The sequence below is a fragment of the Drosophila guanche genome, unplaced genomic scaffold (assembly GCF_900245975.1).
Source record: "Drosophila guanche unplaced genomic scaffold, DGUA_6, whole genome shotgun sequence".
In the NCBI taxonomy this organism is placed as follows: Eukaryota; Metazoa; Arthropoda; class Insecta; order Diptera; family Drosophilidae; genus Drosophila; species Drosophila guanche.
The window spans coordinates 8,168,528-8,186,027 of record NW_022995745.1 but is presented as its reverse complement, the minus strand read 5'-3'; the positions used below and the strand labels follow the sequence as shown (position 1 = coordinate 8,186,027).

At 46.5% G+C, this 17,500-nt stretch overlaps 1 protein-coding gene across 1 annotated transcript in view; it reads left to right on the top strand.

Moving 5' to 3' along the window:
• Nucleotides 1-447: 447 nt before the first annotated feature.
• Nucleotides 448-17,500, top strand: part of LOC117581611 (GAS2-like protein pickled eggs) — a 44,572-nt gene continuing 27,519 nt past the window's right edge. The window contains exons 1-2 of the mRNA XM_034268973.1: nucleotides 448-944; nucleotides 5,712-5,780. The gene's annotated coding sequence lies outside the window, so the exon portion shown is untranslated. The remainder of the gene's footprint in view (nucleotides 945-5,711; nucleotides 5,781-17,500) is intronic.

Below are 17,500 nucleotides of genomic sequence, written 5' to 3'. Positions count from 1 at the left end.
CTATGATCTAAAACACACAAAAAAACATAAATATCGTGACTTGCTCACATATTCGAAGAGTTAATGAATATGCCACATTAATGTCCATATTTTAGTTCAATAAATACACTATCAACAAAACTGCACAGCATTCGCTCTCTAAGTCAACGCAAAAATGAGAACTCTGGAACTCTTCCATTCAGCAATTCTGGCGGGCAAATCGGGGGTGGTAGAGTTCAGTGTATATATAAGGTATATCAATATATTCAATTCCCTTGAGGTATATTAAAGAACATAGGGTATTGAAACTCTCAGAACTTCGCATAAAACAGAATTTCAAAATCGAGGAATATGATTTTCATCGGTATATTTCAAAGAGGAGATGGTATATTGCGGTATGTTTTTTACGGCTCCGACGGCATGTCTTGCCGACAACGCCGCGGTCACACTGTCGCCGGACCAAAACAAAATGTATCGTTTATCGTTGAATGTTTTAAACGTGCGCATGCGACCGTTTCCCGCTATGCGACCGACTTGCCAACGGCAATTTTTGCGTTGCGAATTTTTTTGAGTTATTTTTTTGTTCGGCAAAAGTATCCGCCACCCGTGTGCAAACGAAGCAACAGTTTCTCAAAACAGTTAATCCGCGCTAGTCGAAATCCGAGCTAAAATCTGCCCAACCAGTCGTCGGTCCGAAGCGCTCCCTGAACGGACAAGTACGCGAAATACGAATTCTGATACCGAGATCCTTCGGTACATTCGATATATACAGTACACTACATTGATATACTATGAGTGTTTATTGAGATTATTTAATTCTATTCAGTTTCGACACCATTTTTGTTGTTGCAATTCTTGATCGTGAGAAAGTTCGCTCAGCATACAAAAAACAAACAAAAAACACACACACAAAAATACAATTTGCATAAATTTACTCAGAGATCTGAGATCGACGAATACTAAAGGTTGGTTTGGTTTTCAATTCTTCAACAACATTTATGCACACATATTTTGAATTGCAATAATTTATCACAGCATTATTAATTTCCGTTCCGAATAGAGGGTTTCTGTCATATTTTGTCATATGTCATAGACCGTCATCATATAATAAATGTGATTACATTATACTAGTGTCATAGCTCTCTGATAAATTGGCAATATCGCAGTGCCCATAGGAACAATATAACTGCCCCAATGGTTCCGTCTTATCAGTTTCGTTTACCATTTATCGTCCACTTACTATTTCGCTTTTTCGCAAGCGAACGAAGAGCCCAGAGAGGAAGATGTGATGCAACGAAAGTTTCGAGCTAACCTTTTTTTTGGTTGCTCGATAAAGAAATGATCACAACAAAACAGAACAAAACAGAACAGAGCAGAAGCTAAGCTTGGGGCGCACACGCACACAAATACGAGAGAGATTGGGCACTGGGCACAATCTGGACAAGGGGAGGTTGTGGCTGCCTCAATATCAGAATCGAGTGGAAGTAAAGCAATATGTTAATAGTGCTTTTATCAAGCGAAGCCAAAGCGTTCTACATACACGCACTTGTTGATTGCTTTGCTTCTGTAGTTGCTGTACCCACTGATCGTTCTCCAAGGGTATCAAATGATTTGGTTTGGCCTTTGAAGACGCCCTTCCCTTCCGCTTTACTTTCGTTGCAATTTCCCCACTGGCCTAGCGTGTTGGTGTGTGAATTTTGTGGAACTTGGCGGATACGCAGATTCGTCATGTCATCAAGAATGGGCACATGGCAGAGGTTGTGTGCAGAGTTCTCAGTAGGGCTCGGGCTGTGCTGTGGGGTGACTCGAGCTGCGGGAGTTCCAGGAAATTGAATGATGAATAAAATTAAAATCTGCTGCTGCATGCCATAAATTAACTACACCCGCTCATTCGCTCATTCGCTCTTCGGATCGGTCGACCCTCAAGATTTTTGTTTGTTAATTGAACGCAATAATCCGTATGAAACATAACAGGATCCCACATGCATGCGTACGTTTGTGTGCTTGTATTTGTGTGTCAACAAACAATTTACAGCTGTTTACGCCTGTTGGTCGCCCTCAGCGAGAGCGCAGAGAGGAGTCGAGTGAAAGAGAGCGAACCCCCATCGCACCATTGCATGAGAGAGCGAGAAAGCCATTGCAGCAGTTTCGTTGAAATTTGATTTGAAACGCAGTAAATGCGTGAAACTGATAAGAAGAGAGACTTTCCGCTGCACTCTCCCGCAGTGGAACGAATATGCTGATAAATAAATGCACATACACACACACATACAATATGGCTGTACAATGTAGGCACACACATCTGGAGGAAAGAGCCGAGTCCCACAGTCCCGCTGCTTCCATATGCTCCGCAGGGCCATGGGAAACGCATGCGCCCTCCCTTCAAAACACCTCCCGAACCCCTCTCTACCACAGATAGCGTTTATGGATAACAATAATTGCAGGAAGAGTCTCGAAATCAATGCACAGTGGTTGTCGCAACGAAATGTGTCAACACTTTGATGATCATTTGACAAACAGTGATGTTATGCTCTCTGTTAAAGATTCGAGGAAGCAATTCATAAATTGTTCAAATAGAATGCCAAAGAACAATTTCACCCACTAAAACTTCCAGTTTACGTGATCCAAAGCCATTAGTTTGTGTTGGGAATATTATTGCGTAATATATCAGGGTTCATACATGTACATGTACATACAAATGTGCGGCTCAAAGTGCTCTCTTCGCTGTCAGACTTGTTCACATTTCACTGTTTGCATTCCACATGTTCCTTCTTCATATGGCAATCATTTCATTTTGCTCTCTCGATCGGCTTCTTATTTACTTCGTTGCACATACCAACCGCTCCACCTTGCGCCAGTACGAAGGTCCAACTATTGGCAAAAGTTCTCTCTGCTGCTGCTACCGTGTTGCGGCCTCTCTTCTAATAGTTGGGCCCAGGACTTGCGCGGAAGCTGAACAGAAGAAGAACATTTGCAGCCCAGGAGCAGCAGCAGCAGCAGCAGCACCAGCAGCAACCCTCTTTTGCGGTGTGGCCTGAGATGTCGTCGTCAGTCATATGGTCGTCGCGTGCTGCCGTGTAGCGGATTCTCGGAGTCGCTGTGTTGCGGTACTTCGTGTCGCGCGGTCCACGTCCAGGGCGCACCATCAACTTCCCCGGCAAAATCCTTTCTTCCTTGCAGTGTCGGCTTTTGGTTCTACTTCGGTTGACTGTTTACTGTTTATAGTTTATGGTTTTTCTTTTACTCTTCTGCAATGTGTTTTTTTTCTTGTGATGTGGTGTGAACGTGCAATAACTGACGCTGACTGCGCTGCTGCAACTACTCCTGCTGCTGGCGTTTTATATTTTTTTGGCACATTTACCGTTGTAATAACGTGCTTCCTTGTCTGGTGCCCGAATTTTGGAGCCACTGCCACTGCCGACGCTGTCACTGTCGCTCTCGCTGTTTGTACGGCTGTCGCTGCCGCTACCGCAGCCACCTCTGTGTCGTCGCTGTTCGGGTCGCGTGCAGAGAAGTAAGCGCAGAATAAACCGTAAATATTAGTGCTGTTTTTTAGTGCTTTATTTTTTTTTGCCATTATTGTATAGCCAGTGGTGTAGTGTGTGTGTGTGTGTTGCAGGGTCTATGCGTGTGGAGGGTGGAAACCATCGATTTGCGTGTCGCGCAGCCCAAAAAACACAGCCCCACAGCCACAGCCACATTCAAAAATCCAAATCGAATCAAAGCTAACGGGAAAACAAAAGAAATCAAATGCCAGAAGTGTGAGAGTTAGAGAAAGAGGGAGAGAAGGAAGCTTATAAAGTTATATCAAATACTGTAAATTATTATTATTATTGGCCAGAGTTATTGCTATTTATTGGGAGACTATCGTTGCACCTGTATGTCCTATGTGCATACACATGTACATACATACTTGCCGTTGCATGTACATCTGCAATGTCTGGGACTGTCATACTCTAGAAGGCGGAATAAAGGAGAAAGGGAACAAAAACAGTAGCCATAGCATCGGTCAATCGATTCGCAAGGGTATCAAGTGATCGACTACTTTCACTGTCGCACATGTGGCGCATTTAATTAGAATTTAAAAATGCAGCAGAACCCTGAATGAACTACAAACTCTGACAATAGTTAAACTCGAGCTGAGGTTTATCTGAAGGGGAAAAATGACAAATCACAAAAGATATGTAAAATGTATGTAAACATGTGCCTATGTATGTACGGGCATAAACATTTGTTGAAGTACATTTTATGGGCACATATGGACATAGCTGAGGGATCATCAGAACAAAGAATCAGCTAGGAGCCACCTTTTATACGATAGTATTCGCGTAGAGCTTTATAGCTGCATCGATAAGAAAGTCCATCCATGGACAAAGAAAGATACGCATAGCTTTGGCAGTGGGGCTTCAGCTGGGGAAACTATATCAGTATGATACCCTGTGCATAGGACAGAATCTTTGCCTAGTGGATGTTGGCCTTCGTCCATTCTCCTCTAGGCTTTTAGTCATCTCTGCGTGAATAGAACTCTATAAATGTACTCCTGCTCTATGACAATGTGGCGGCGACTCTTCTATTGTTGGCGAAACTATTTTGAAGGCCTTTTTGGATAGCATTGCCATGAGTCAGATGCCTGCCCACCGATCCCACCCACCATGGGGGCGCCTCGTGTGAGGTGTTTTGTTTGCCAGGAGATTGAGTCACGTCAGCTGTTTGCTGTCAGAGAGAGAGAGAGAGGGAGAGGTCTGACCTTGATGACCGCATGCGCGGGCATTCGTCACGCACTCCTTGTGTCGTCCTCCCTGCCCCCTCGCTGAGCGGAGTTTTGCCGAAAAGGTCAGCGCAATAAGCGCATTATGGCCGGCTCGTATGTGGCATTGACCTTGCCCAATTCCCAAGTACCTGACTGCAGTTTCTGCAGCGGCATCGTGGAAAATTCTTGAGGCTCTTTCGTGGGAAAATCATCGAGTGAGGTGAGTCGACACCAACGTAAAAGGTGGTCGTCTATTACGATTGAGTCACTCCCGTGGACACGACTACCCGTAGGACCACGGCCACGGCCACGGCCACGGCACACCCAATCCATGAGGATTGCTCCTTCGTTCGCATTTCGTTTGATGTGCTCGTGTTTTGTGGTTCTCTTTGGCACTTCCGCTTGTCAAACATTTGTCAGCTTTTAGCTTATTGCCAACTTCTGTACCCACCGCTCCGTCTCCGCTGTCGCATGTCTGGGTGCTATTGCGAAAGAAACCTACACCTGAATCTGAATCTGAATGGGAATCGGAATCTGAATCTGTATCTGAATCTGAATCTGTAGCGGAGACTGGAACGGGGAGAGGGGCACTGGGTCCGTCTGTAGAGCCCACCTTTTGGCGGCGGGCTTCTCGGGCGGGTTTTCGCTCATTTCATCGCATATTTACGTAGGCCATTTGAGCCAAGTTAACGCCTTTATTTATTGACTTATTTGTTTAGACCAGCCAGGCAGCCACCTCTCTCTCTCTCTCTCGTTCTGTACTGTGCTGTGCTGTGCGTGTGTGTCGCCTCACTCACGTTTCAATGACAAACAGCAAATAAAACTCCATTTACCGTTTTCCTACTTACGTTTCTGATGATGTCACACACTCGGTGGAAGTACCCCCCAAAGACCCAGCCATGGAGCATCCATTCATCATTCATCATTCATCATTCATCATCCATGTGTACATGTGTTTTTTTCATTCTCGATTTCCTTTCAGCTGGGAGAAATTCACCAACGAAACACCAAAAGCGAGAAGAACTTTGAGAGGCGTCAACACACTTAATCGGTAAGTCTAGAGAGTAAGCGACTAGAAGTAAATGTTCAGCCCGGACTCCTATTGATAGGGAACGGTTCCTGTTTGCTAGAGCAAACCCTAGAGATGCCTCCAAGAGCAGCCCTGAACAGCACACCACAGCCATAATTTGCAGATAGCTTAACGCTTGCCGCAGATCTGGCGCACTTTAATCACTCTGAATTCTGGGAAAGCGTTCCGCTGTCGTGGCGTGAATCATGCCACTCCATTCCATTCTATGGCATCGTATCTGGCTCGTATCTTGGCCATGATAAAAATACAAGTGGTTTCGTCACACGAAGACCGAGATGACGACTGTCCAAATATTTGCTGGGGGGGATTATGTCGTAGGTCAGGGCATCAGAAACGCAGAGCTCAGTCGAGTGGTTATGAATGGGCAGAGCGCCAAAAGAAATGCGTGACTCACAGGCGCGAATGGACTGCATTTTCGGTTTCACTTATCGAGTGGCTTGTGCTTCTGTGTGTGTTTATCGCCTCAATTGGAATTCAGTTCAGCGGCTCACAGCAAACGCTTGTCGAATCGATAAATCGCCGCAAAATTCATTCACTGATTGCCAAAAGTGACAATCGATCGATCGATCGATCGATCGCTGGTGGATGGACGGGTGCGGAAGTCCCTCTGTCTTCCCCCTTAAATAGTATTTATGATCATCCACTGCACGCTCGGTTTGGCTACCAGTTCCTGCGCTCCCAAAAATGGACAGCAGTAAAAGTGCCACCCCCCTTCGGACAGTTTATTTGTTTATTTCGAGGTGGGGGGAATCGATCATTGGATCGTCTGGCAGTTGATCAAACAGAGATATCTCGGATCGGCTGCCTGTAGGACTGTGGACCAGCAAAGTTCTTGGAACGATCATCATGTTTCATAACAAAAGGGAACTAACAATTCCAGCAATTTGTCAACCAGAAAGTGAAACCATGGAAAGGTTTTCCGACTGCAATCGAATGAACATCGTTCTGGAATCTCTGCTGATAAGCGCTGATGCCCTCTTGCCACTGGACACATTTCAATTAATTTCACACGGAGACGCATCCATGCAAGTCTCATCTATGTATGTACATCCCAGCATCTTCAGCCACTTCACTTGGAGTGGAGGAGAGAAAGAGATTCCCAGGCCCCGGGCGAATTTAGTTGTTCGCGCACGCAATTTGCTGGCTGCTGGTTGCTTGCTGGCTGCCGGGTTGAGGCTTTGTGGTCATGAACCCGAAATGTAGTTGCCATTTTATTTGCTTATTAATTGCTGAGCCCCCAACCCTCCCTGCGCCCCAACTTCGGGCCTCGCCAGCTCTTGATGGATGATCTCCAACTCGAAGTCCATGTGTGCTGTGGGTGAAGTGAAACCATTGAAGTTGTCTGCTCGTCCCTGATGACAATGAAATGCTAAAGTTTCACTTGGTGCTGCAGGCGCATGCGGTGGCGCCCCTCCACCGAGTGGCATGCGATTTGATGTAATGATCCACGAGACGGAGACTTGTCCACAGACTCCGCAAGCAAAGACTTTGCGGATCGTATTATCCATGATCTGCACACCGAAAGTGAATCTGCAGATGATCTCCTGGACTAAGCTTAATCCCCTTTTCTCGATCCAGAGATCACCAAAGATCTAGCAGCGCATTAGGCTGCACAAATTTCCCACAAGCGAACGGCTACCCAAATCAGATTTGGCATCACTTTTGCTGGGAAGACTTCGCAAAGAGCCATCGCAAAGCAGGCGTTAAATCATTTTTATTATGATGATTATTCTTATATTTTTTTGCTCAGCCTAAGATCACAGCATTATTATCAAATTAACGCGACGTTTCAGAGGCCAGGCCCATTATTTACTCACCACATTCATCCAATGGAGTTGCCAGTGGAGTGGAGTGGAGTGGAGTGGCGCAGAAGCCGATTAAATGCTCTCGACGATTGTCGCCTATTAACGAAATCAACTCGGATGCGGGCCGATGCTCTGATGGCCCTAATCAAAAATGTATTTATGAGAAACAACACACAAACACCAAAAGTTTGTTGTTTTGGTGTACTGTTTAGTGGGTCAGGGGTACAAGCGGTGCGTACTTAAATTTCATTACATTTAATGGCATTTAGTCATCAAGGGATTTTCGTTGTCTTTTGCTGAGTTGCTGAGTCCGCCGCTTGACGGAATGATGAATGATGAATGATGAATGGTGAATGATGGCGACAAGCCGACAATCGAGTGTCCAATGTCCAGTGATCAATGATCAGTGGATCAGCGAATGCCAAATGGTTGCGCAGGCGCTGCCTGCCAGCATCCCACATGGATGAACCAAAATCAAAAACCTGATGTGCCGCAAAGGTGAAGACAAATTGGGCAGCTTACATCATGGAGTAGTCCATAGTATTTACCCGTACCCCTACCCAAATTGTATGTATTTTTGGCATAGCCAAACAAAAAATATGAATCGCTCAAAGGCTGGCGGCGGGCAATTAAGAATTTCTGTCTCTAGCTCTTTGGAGTTGGCCTTTAGTTTTGAGTTTCTGTTTTGCGAATGCGAGATGCGAGATGCCAGTCAGATGTCAGTGTGTGTGCTTTGTGGCTCATTAAGTGGCTCAAATGGCAAGACCGACCGTTGTTGTTGGCCGGAACCAACCAGCCCCGACCCCAGACCAAAGACATGAAATTGTACGGGCACGGGTACGGGTACGGGTAGGGGCACGAGCAAACTCAAGCCAAGAATCATTATGTCAATGTCAGTTGTGGCTCTCCTCTCTCGAAATGTGTCTAGTTTGTTGCTTGCATTACCTCATGAGGCATCAGAGACCTCTGCACTTGAGACTTGAGACTCGGAGACACCCCCCCCCCTCTCTCTCTCTCTCTCTCTCTCGGATTCTATTCTCGGTGATTTTGCAACCATCTCGCTGGAGTGTGTCAAGTGTGGGCTTCGATCGCTTCTCCTTGGCAACTTTGTTGTGTGAACCTTACCTTTTCCCCGGCTGCATTCCCATTCTATTCTCCATTGATCTCTGAGCTCATTTTGGGAACAAAAAGGATCACCGCCGACAGGGACTGTGACTCGGCAATCCTCGATCCTACACCCGAAACGATCGATCATCTCTCATGTTTTGTGTGTGTTTTCTTTAATTATTATTACCATCATCTGGTGACCTGGTGCATCATTTGTGAGCGACCAACTTCTCCGTTGTCCGATGGTGATCGCTGATCGGTGATCTTTGGGCTACGTGTGTGTGTGTGTGTGTGGAAACGATCAGCTAGCTAGCTGCAGGGTATCATTTTGTGTGCTGCGTGTTCGTCATTCCCCTGATTGGCTGATGTGCTCGTAAAAGCGTAAGAGCGTAAGAGCGTGCCTCGTGCCTGTTGCCCCAGCAGAGATCATGCAACTTTTATGATCACTTTAATGTGCTGCCTCTCCGCTCTCTGCCCCGCAGCTGGGGATGGGATACCTTGATTGAGCAGACATTAGATGGATCATTTAATTGAAACTATTTATGGATATTTGATGTGCTGAGATTTGCATTTGGCCAACTTTCCATTTGACATAATGAAGCTCAGGTCCGATGGTCCCGATGGGTTTTGATGAATGGAATGCCGCTTAACGATGTGTCGAATGATGGCCAGAATGCGCTTCCGGTCCGTGTGCCAGGCCCTGTGGCATTATCTATCAGAGTATCTAGAGTATGGCAAACACAGGTGACACCACATGGTGACACGAATCAAAGAGCAAACAGCCAAAGCGAAGTTCCTCTGCTAGTCACAACCAAAGAGTTACTTTTTATCTTATCTTGTGTGTGTGTTTACGTACGATTTCTGTTCGATTTCTGATATGGGGGTTGCTCCCATGCGTTCGCCTGCTCGTATCTGGGCATAGAGTTTACGAGTTCATACAGCCAGATGTGTGTGTCCGATGAGTACACCCAGAATACATTGGCTGAGTTCATGTTTGGCCCAATTGTTGACTCAGAAGATCTCTTCATCATTTGCACAAAGAGCACAAACAAAAGACTACAAAACTAACAACTCTATTTCCAGTTGTAGCTCTGAAGCTCCTCCCAGTCCCGTGTGTTGTATTTTTTATTGTGTTTACACTTGACTCCATCATGCTGGCGATGCTGGGCCGCTGGGTGTGGAGTCTGAGCATTGGCCATTGGATCGTGTTGAAAAGTCTTTGCAATTAGCACGCTTTCAGTGCATACCAAGCACACAGCACACAGCACACAGCACACACTTTTGGGTCAAGGTTAGTAGCCCATCCCCTGCCCGACCACCGTCTCAGCCTCAGCCACAGCCACTAGTCCGTGCCCATTAGCAGACATCAGCAACAAATCTATCTAGCCATGTACACATGTATCTATCCATCTATCTATCCGTCTATCTATCCGTCTAGCTGTTGTCGTATTTGTTTCCCTCTTGCATTTCTTGTATCTTGATGCGCTGCTCTCTGTGGGCGTAAACACACGGCAAACAACTTCATTCGTGGAGCCTCAAGAGTGGAGCTTTCCAGCAACACAAGAAGTTGTCCCCGGTTTGCAAGAAAACATTGTTATAGGAACTGTTCATATTTGCAGATGAGTCCGTTCACTTGTGGGACATTTGTGCCGGCAAAGTGACTCTTGTTCTGTGTGCATAAATGTATATCCAAGTGGTCGAAGAAGTTCCTTGGCAAACGAACACGAAGGCCATTTCGTCCCCAATTCGGGTTGCCCTTCTGTTACTTCTCTTTAATGCTCTCAATTCAATTCAATTGAATTCATTGAAGCGAGCTCTGCGAATCCCTAATTGAAAGAGAACGAAGACGGAGATGCAGAGAGAGAGAGAGAGAGCGAGTACTGAGACAGGGAAATGAGGATGGAAATGGAATGTGAATGTGGAAGTTGAAGTCACAGTCGCAGGCCTAACCCCCCCTAATCTATATATATATATATGTACATATATACTCTCCCCCCCTGCGCCTACTTTGCCCTCTTCCACTTTCATCTTTTGTATGCTTCACAGTTCCCTGGTTCCCTTTTCTGCTCTTGTGACGTTAATTAGAACGATGCACCGCACATGGTGGCTGCTGCTGCTGCTGCTGCTGTCGGAGGGACTGCTGCCGCGAGGATGGGCCACTGCAGTGGGGTGAGGAGCAGCAGCAGCAGCGGCGGCTTCTGTTGGATTAACGGCACACGTGTCCGCATCTTGCGCTTATTTATTACCTTTCAGCGCCGACCAAAAGAATTTTCCCTTTTCTTCTTGATGATTTTTTTTTTCTGTTCATTTTACACATTTCTGATTTGATACCCTGCAATCAGTGGCCATGCTCGACTAAGTGGCGGAGTAGCCACTAGAGTAGAACCGAGGTGTAATTCAACTTTCTGCCCTTCTAGAAATTAAATCCCCGAAACTATTATTTGTTTTATTATATTTTCTTCTACGTAATTTCCCACTGTCTGGCGCGGTGTGCAGTCGTTGAAACTCCACGAAATTCATACGGTATGCAAACGCCTTGCAATGTTCCTCCTCGTTTCGCACTCCTTTCTTGCGCGCTCGTTTCTAATGAATCGCATGTCGACAAAACGATGCTGCAGACATCGTTCAGTGCTATCTCTCTCTCTCTCTCTCTCTGTGTCTCTGTATTTCCCCCTGTCTTTGTGCTCTCCTTCGGGGCGGCGGCGTCAGCCCCGTTCGAATTCCGAGTTCTTCTTCCGTGGTGCATTCCTTTCGTGCCAAAATAAAATGAAATAAAAAACAACTTTTGTTGAAAGGTGGCACCCGGGCAGGCGCATCGGCAGGAGCGATCCACTGAAGCGCAAAGTCCAAATTGCTTTGCCCTGGAAAATGTCCACACACACACACACACACACACATAGACATAAATATTTTCCAATTGAGCAGACTATGCAGTTTATTGGTTTTCAATTTTCAGCCCTTAAGCAATTGCCCTTGTGCCTGCCTCCTGCATCGCAACTCATTCCAAGCCAATCCAATCCGTTTCATTCCATTCCATTCCTTCTTCACATCCCACCTCATCACACGGTTCAGATCCAAGCGGCCCCATGGGTCTGCATATGTATGTATGTATGTATGCACGTGCATAGTTGTTGCAATTTCAGTTTCAATTGCATTTCTGAGGCATGAGGAATGTGGTTTGGGGGTTTGCTCTTCTTTGCTCCAATTACCGGAAATAATCGTTTAACGCCTTTCTTTGGGTAATTCTGAAATGAGAGTACGAAATCTCAAGCATTCCACGTAACCAAAGTTTGACTTTGATATCCGTTGAGCATTGATGCCTGAATGGGAGAATAATTGAGTTTGAATCTGAATTCTGTTCTGCATCTGCTGTGGCTGCTGCTGCTGCTGGTGCTGGTGCTGCCCCACCATTAATAGTTGGCCAAGTCTCTTGTTGGCCCTGAATGAGTCGCCGCCGAATGCCATTTGGCTGGCTGCAAAATCATTTACTAAAACAGTTTGAATTATTAGTGACTGCAACTTGGACAGCGTCTGTCTGGGGGTCTGCAGTGCGTTTTAACATTAATTAACGAGGTGAGTGGCGGGGCTGTGGGCTGTGGGGTGACCGGTTTTGGGGTCAGTCAATGGGTTAATGTCTGTTTGTTGTCGCAGATTTGTTTAATTACGAGTCTGCGCCCCGTCGAGGCGGTGGGTGTTCGTGCCGGTAGCAGGGGGTGTGGTAATGTTGTGTGGCAGGGGCAGGGGCAGGGGCAGGGGCAGGGGTGCCGCGAACTCGTTGCGCATGCGCAGCTCAAGAACAGCAGCAACAACAACAAACTGTGAGTTACCTTTGACAAAATGCCGACACCGTACCTGCACTTCCCCCTTTACCCCCCTCACCGCGCGTAAGCGTCTGAAGTCCACACGTTTTTCGATTCGTTTCAAATTGCAAAAATACAACAACAACGAAACTATCAACATACTCAAAGTGCATTAAAGACACACAGGGGCAGAGATACAAAGATAAATTTCAAAATATATGTGCACAGACACAGCCTCGTACAGCTGACAAGTACAGTGAAAACTCTGCTCAGGGTTAGCCTTTGACTTGACGCAATCATAAAGCTAATTCCAGTCTTCTCCCGTGGAGTTCCCGTGGTGTCCTTTCGCTTAGGGTATTCTGTTTTTGTATTCTGCTGTCAGTGCAGCGACCAGCCACTGTGCCATCGCTCAGATTTATGTTTGTTATCAATATAAAAAGCATTTTTTCCTTCTGCTTCTTCCAATCGCATTTGCATTGGCGCATAAAATTTGCATAAATAATTCCATTTGTGCGACGGCAAGTGAATAATATGCACAACAACAACAAGAAGCAACTCAAAACTAAAGTGAGTGCAATAAAAGTGATATGCAGCACCCCTTCATCAACCTCCCCACGAGACACACTCCCCACTCTGCTGGATACGACTCCATCCGGTTGCAGTGCCATGGGGCAAGGCTCTCCAGTGTGTCTGTGTGTTTGTGTGTCTTCGTTTTGGTTTGTTGCTTGGGGTGGGGGTGTGTGTGGTGTGTGTGGTGTGGGGCTAACGTTGACAGATATCGAATTTGGGGTGGGAGTCAAACTCATTGCCAGACATTGCCCCAAAGGGGAGTAGGAGCGCCTTCCCCCCCCCATGGGTCTCCCGTTTGATCTGGCCTGTCCCCCGCAGTTGTCATTGCAGTCTCTTTATGGATTCCCCCTCATCTCCATGACACTTGCATGCATTTTAATTGGAAAACACCCTTCTGGCGGCTATTTTCTGATTCGCACCGCAGAGTGGGAGTAGCCATAACGACCCTAGAAAGTGCATAAATATATTCTATATGCTCTAAAGATCTCTACATACAAGAGGCTAATACAATACTCTGGTCTGGCGTTTTGTCAATTTTCGATTTGCCCATTCCATTACATACTTTTTCCCTGTATAAATTTCGCACAAGTGAACGGACTTGCATGCTGCAATCAGCTGTTCTTTCAGCCAAAACGCGGGTTGTCCATGTACTCTGGTTGCCTCTTTCTCTTGTTTTTTATCCCCTCCACCCAGATCCCAGCAAACGTCACGCCTCATTTTGTGGGCATTGCGAATTCTTTGCTCACGTTTATCGCTGCGCAATTCGTTTGGCCCATTCCCAGTAGTTCCATTCCCATTCCCATTTCCATTCCCATTCCCATTAACTGGAACGAGATTACTCCAGCAGCAGAGGGAACTAACCCTTCGTACATAAATAATGTAAATATTCGTACACATTTATTATTATTATTAATATCCATAGAAAAATATTCATCTGGTGGGGCAGCAGTCGCTAAGTGCTTCTCTGGCTGTGAGGCAATTAATCGATTAGCCCAGCCAGGCGGGCGGGCACATACATTTCGCATTTCTTCCATTCAGATTCAGTTCCAGTGCCAGTGCTCCCCCGCTTCGTGCACTGTCGGGATAGTGGCGCCGACGCTGTTGTCGCCTCTCCTGTCACCGCATTAACGATCGCCCGGCAATTTGCCAGTGAAATATGACGGAACAATATACATGATACTCGAGAGCTCGTAATAATGCGCTGGGCGTTGGTCAGCGAATATGGCTGACCAGTGCCCAGTGCTCGGAGAATGCGCGTTTTGCATGCGAATGCCAAATGATCGAGTGCCTGAATGCTCGATGGTCAATGCGGAAATGCCCAACCAATGGTAGCGAATGCCAAAGATCGAACTGGAGCAGAAGGCAGAAAGGCAGCAAGGCAGCAAGAACCGACAGATTTTTGCCTCGAGTTCCAATGAACTTTTCCATGGACTACTTCCATGGAGATCTTCGCTCGAGGGTCGTATCTGAGGGAACTCGTTCAGCGATCGCTGATGGATTATGTTTGAGCTGTGCCATTGATCTATTGTGTGTTGTGTCAATATGCCCATGACGAACAGTCTCTAATCTCCAATTGGAGCCCTCAAACAGAGATCTGCATAATTATGGACACAAGTTCACGGCGCTCCCCCCTCGCGTTGCACTTCTCTCGGAGTGTGTGTCAAAGTTGAGATGATAATGCGATCATCTCGCATAATGATCGCTTCGCCCCGAAGACCTCATCAAAAACTAATTGATTGTTTTCCTACCTTCCATCCAGCGGCTCTTCTTCTGCTGTGGCTGGGGGGGGAAGGTCTCCCCTTTTGACATTTTTTAGGTAAGTCCACTTGAAATGTAAATTTCGAAAGGGAAATCGAAATTGAAACTGAAACTGGCCCCAGATCTGTATGCTTTTTGGTGGCCTGTGGTGGTCTGTGGTTTCTGTTGTGATGCTTTTGGCCATTTGACAAGCTCTTCGGCATTCACATGCTCGATGTTTGATTGCTGGATCATTATCAGCCATGGCTCGGGGGGCGCTTAATGATCATCAGATCGATGTTGGTGTCTGATCAATTTTAATTGCTTGAACTGCTCCTCCTCCTGCCTCTCCTCCTTGAGGGCCGCGCAGTCGTAAATTAATTTAAAACGTTTCGCCACAAAATCGAAAGTAAATTCATTTCCAATTTGATCGTTTACACAATTACGCAGCACTTGTATCTGTATCTGTAGCTCTGCCCGTCTCCCCTCTGACCCTGGCCAATCGATTTGTCACTGGCCGGGCACCCAAAAGATCTCTGTTTGTGTTTGCGTCCGACTAAAAAAAGACAAACACTAATTAATTGTTCTAAATATGCGACGGAAATGTCACGCACAGGCCTTAGAGGAGGTCGAGACGAAGAGACAACGAGTTGGAGATGGAGAGACACATTCAGAGACTGCAGCCAGAGATGAAAGACCTCTAATACATATTTGTGTGTGTGTGTGTGTGTGCTTTGGAGCAACAAGGTTAGCCATAAATAGCCCTGGGATGGGAATGAGACTCCAAAATAGCCCAGAGCCAGAGCCAGAGCCATGGATCGCATGGATCATTGGCCGTTGCAGACAGCACGTTCTTCTGGGAAAGTGCTCCTTGTGGATATTTCTGGTGCAAGCTATTGGGATATGTTTCAACGGTTAATGATGATGATGATCAATGGAACCAATAAACAACAACATTCAGTCAGTCAGTCAGTCAGTCAGTCAGTCAGTCGACAGCAACAACGAAACGCCCAAGACCCATGCCGGAAATTGTAGAACGTGTTTATGCCACAATTTCAAGTTGTTAAGCCACGCACAGACGACAGACAATGCGTCAGACGAACAGCGACAACAACGGCGACAACAAAGCTGCGCGACATGCGTGCCAAACTAGATGTATGTACAGAGGCACAGATATATGTACATATGTACATACAACCCAGCGAATGGAAATGTGAAAGAGAAGGAGAGGAGAGGAGAGGAAGAACCGTTGCAGCCACCTGAGAAGAACTCTAGTCAAGGGTTTACTTCACATCTTCACACCTCACTGCAGCCGGCACTCAGGTGCGATGGCCAGAAAGCGAAACTATCACACAGAAATGTGTACATAAAACACTCATGCAAATACATAAAATTATATGTATATGTACTTACCTCTAGCTCTCTCTCTTTCACGCTCACGCATGGAACCCCACTTCATGGGTTGGTGAAGTGATCCAAAACTGAACTCGAGTTCGATTCGAGTTCTTCATTCATAAATTCTCCAGATCGTTTCATCTGCAGATCACGTGCCTGCTATCAAACACAGAGTGGAAAGGGGCGTACACTCGTACTCGTAGTTGGTAGTTGATTGAACCGATTCGTAATAACGTGGCCAGACTCACGATCGAATTGAGTTGTTTATGGAGGTGGAGGCACGTTGACATCAACGCCTCAAACTTCACCGCCCAGTCCCAGTCCCAGGCCCGGCCCAAGTCCAAGTCCAACTCGATGTTGAAGTTTGGTTTGTTTTCCTGGTCGCTCGATGCATAAATTGGAGTGATCCACTGCCATGCGTGCTGCCTGCTGCCTGCTGCATATCAATTATACTCACGGAGTGTATTCCCCCCAAAGAAGTTCTTCTGGGCTCTCTGGTCCGCCTACAGTGCGTCTCGCAACTGTAGGACACGAAGGGCCCAGCCAAGCTGAGCCACAGAACTCCCATCCCCCAAGATGTGCTCCGGTTGAGGAGGTCTGGTTCACCGTGGCCTGGTTCGGTTCCTCGGCGGACGCATTGTGCGTTTTGGCCATTCGGCACTGACCCCGTTACACTGTTGCTCATATGCTCATGTGATCGGATCGGCTTGGCTCAGATGGCTGGCAGCAATCAGGCCGTAAATGGTTAATTAACAACAACGCATAACTCTCACCTGGCCAAAGCTTGCAGCAGAATGGAAATGGAAATGGAAATGGAGGTGGAGACACAGACAACAGACAAGAGACAACAGACAAGAGACTTTATGGACATTCTCCAATTATGTGCAGGGATCCAGATCCAGTTCAAGTTCCTCCCCCCCTTCTAGTTCTAGTTTTATTTGTGGCGCTGTTCTGGTGTGGTCTGATCTGGCTCTGGCTCTGGCTCTGGCTCTGGCCTAGCCTGGGGGTTTGCTCTTGCTCTTGGACTCGGTTTCCATTTCAATCTTGTTGACTTTTGTTCTTGGGTTCTGTTTTTGTTCCGTTTTCTGTTTGCTGTTGGCTGCTCGCTGCTCGCTGCTCGCTGCCATTGTCACTGGAGATGAAGATAAAGATGAAGATGTGTGGCAATTGTGTCACACCTCTTGGCCACCATAGGAGTGTGTCTCTCTTGTCTTCTCTCCGCTCGCTTGGCCAATGTCAATTGTCATTAGATAGTCGTTGCCTGCCT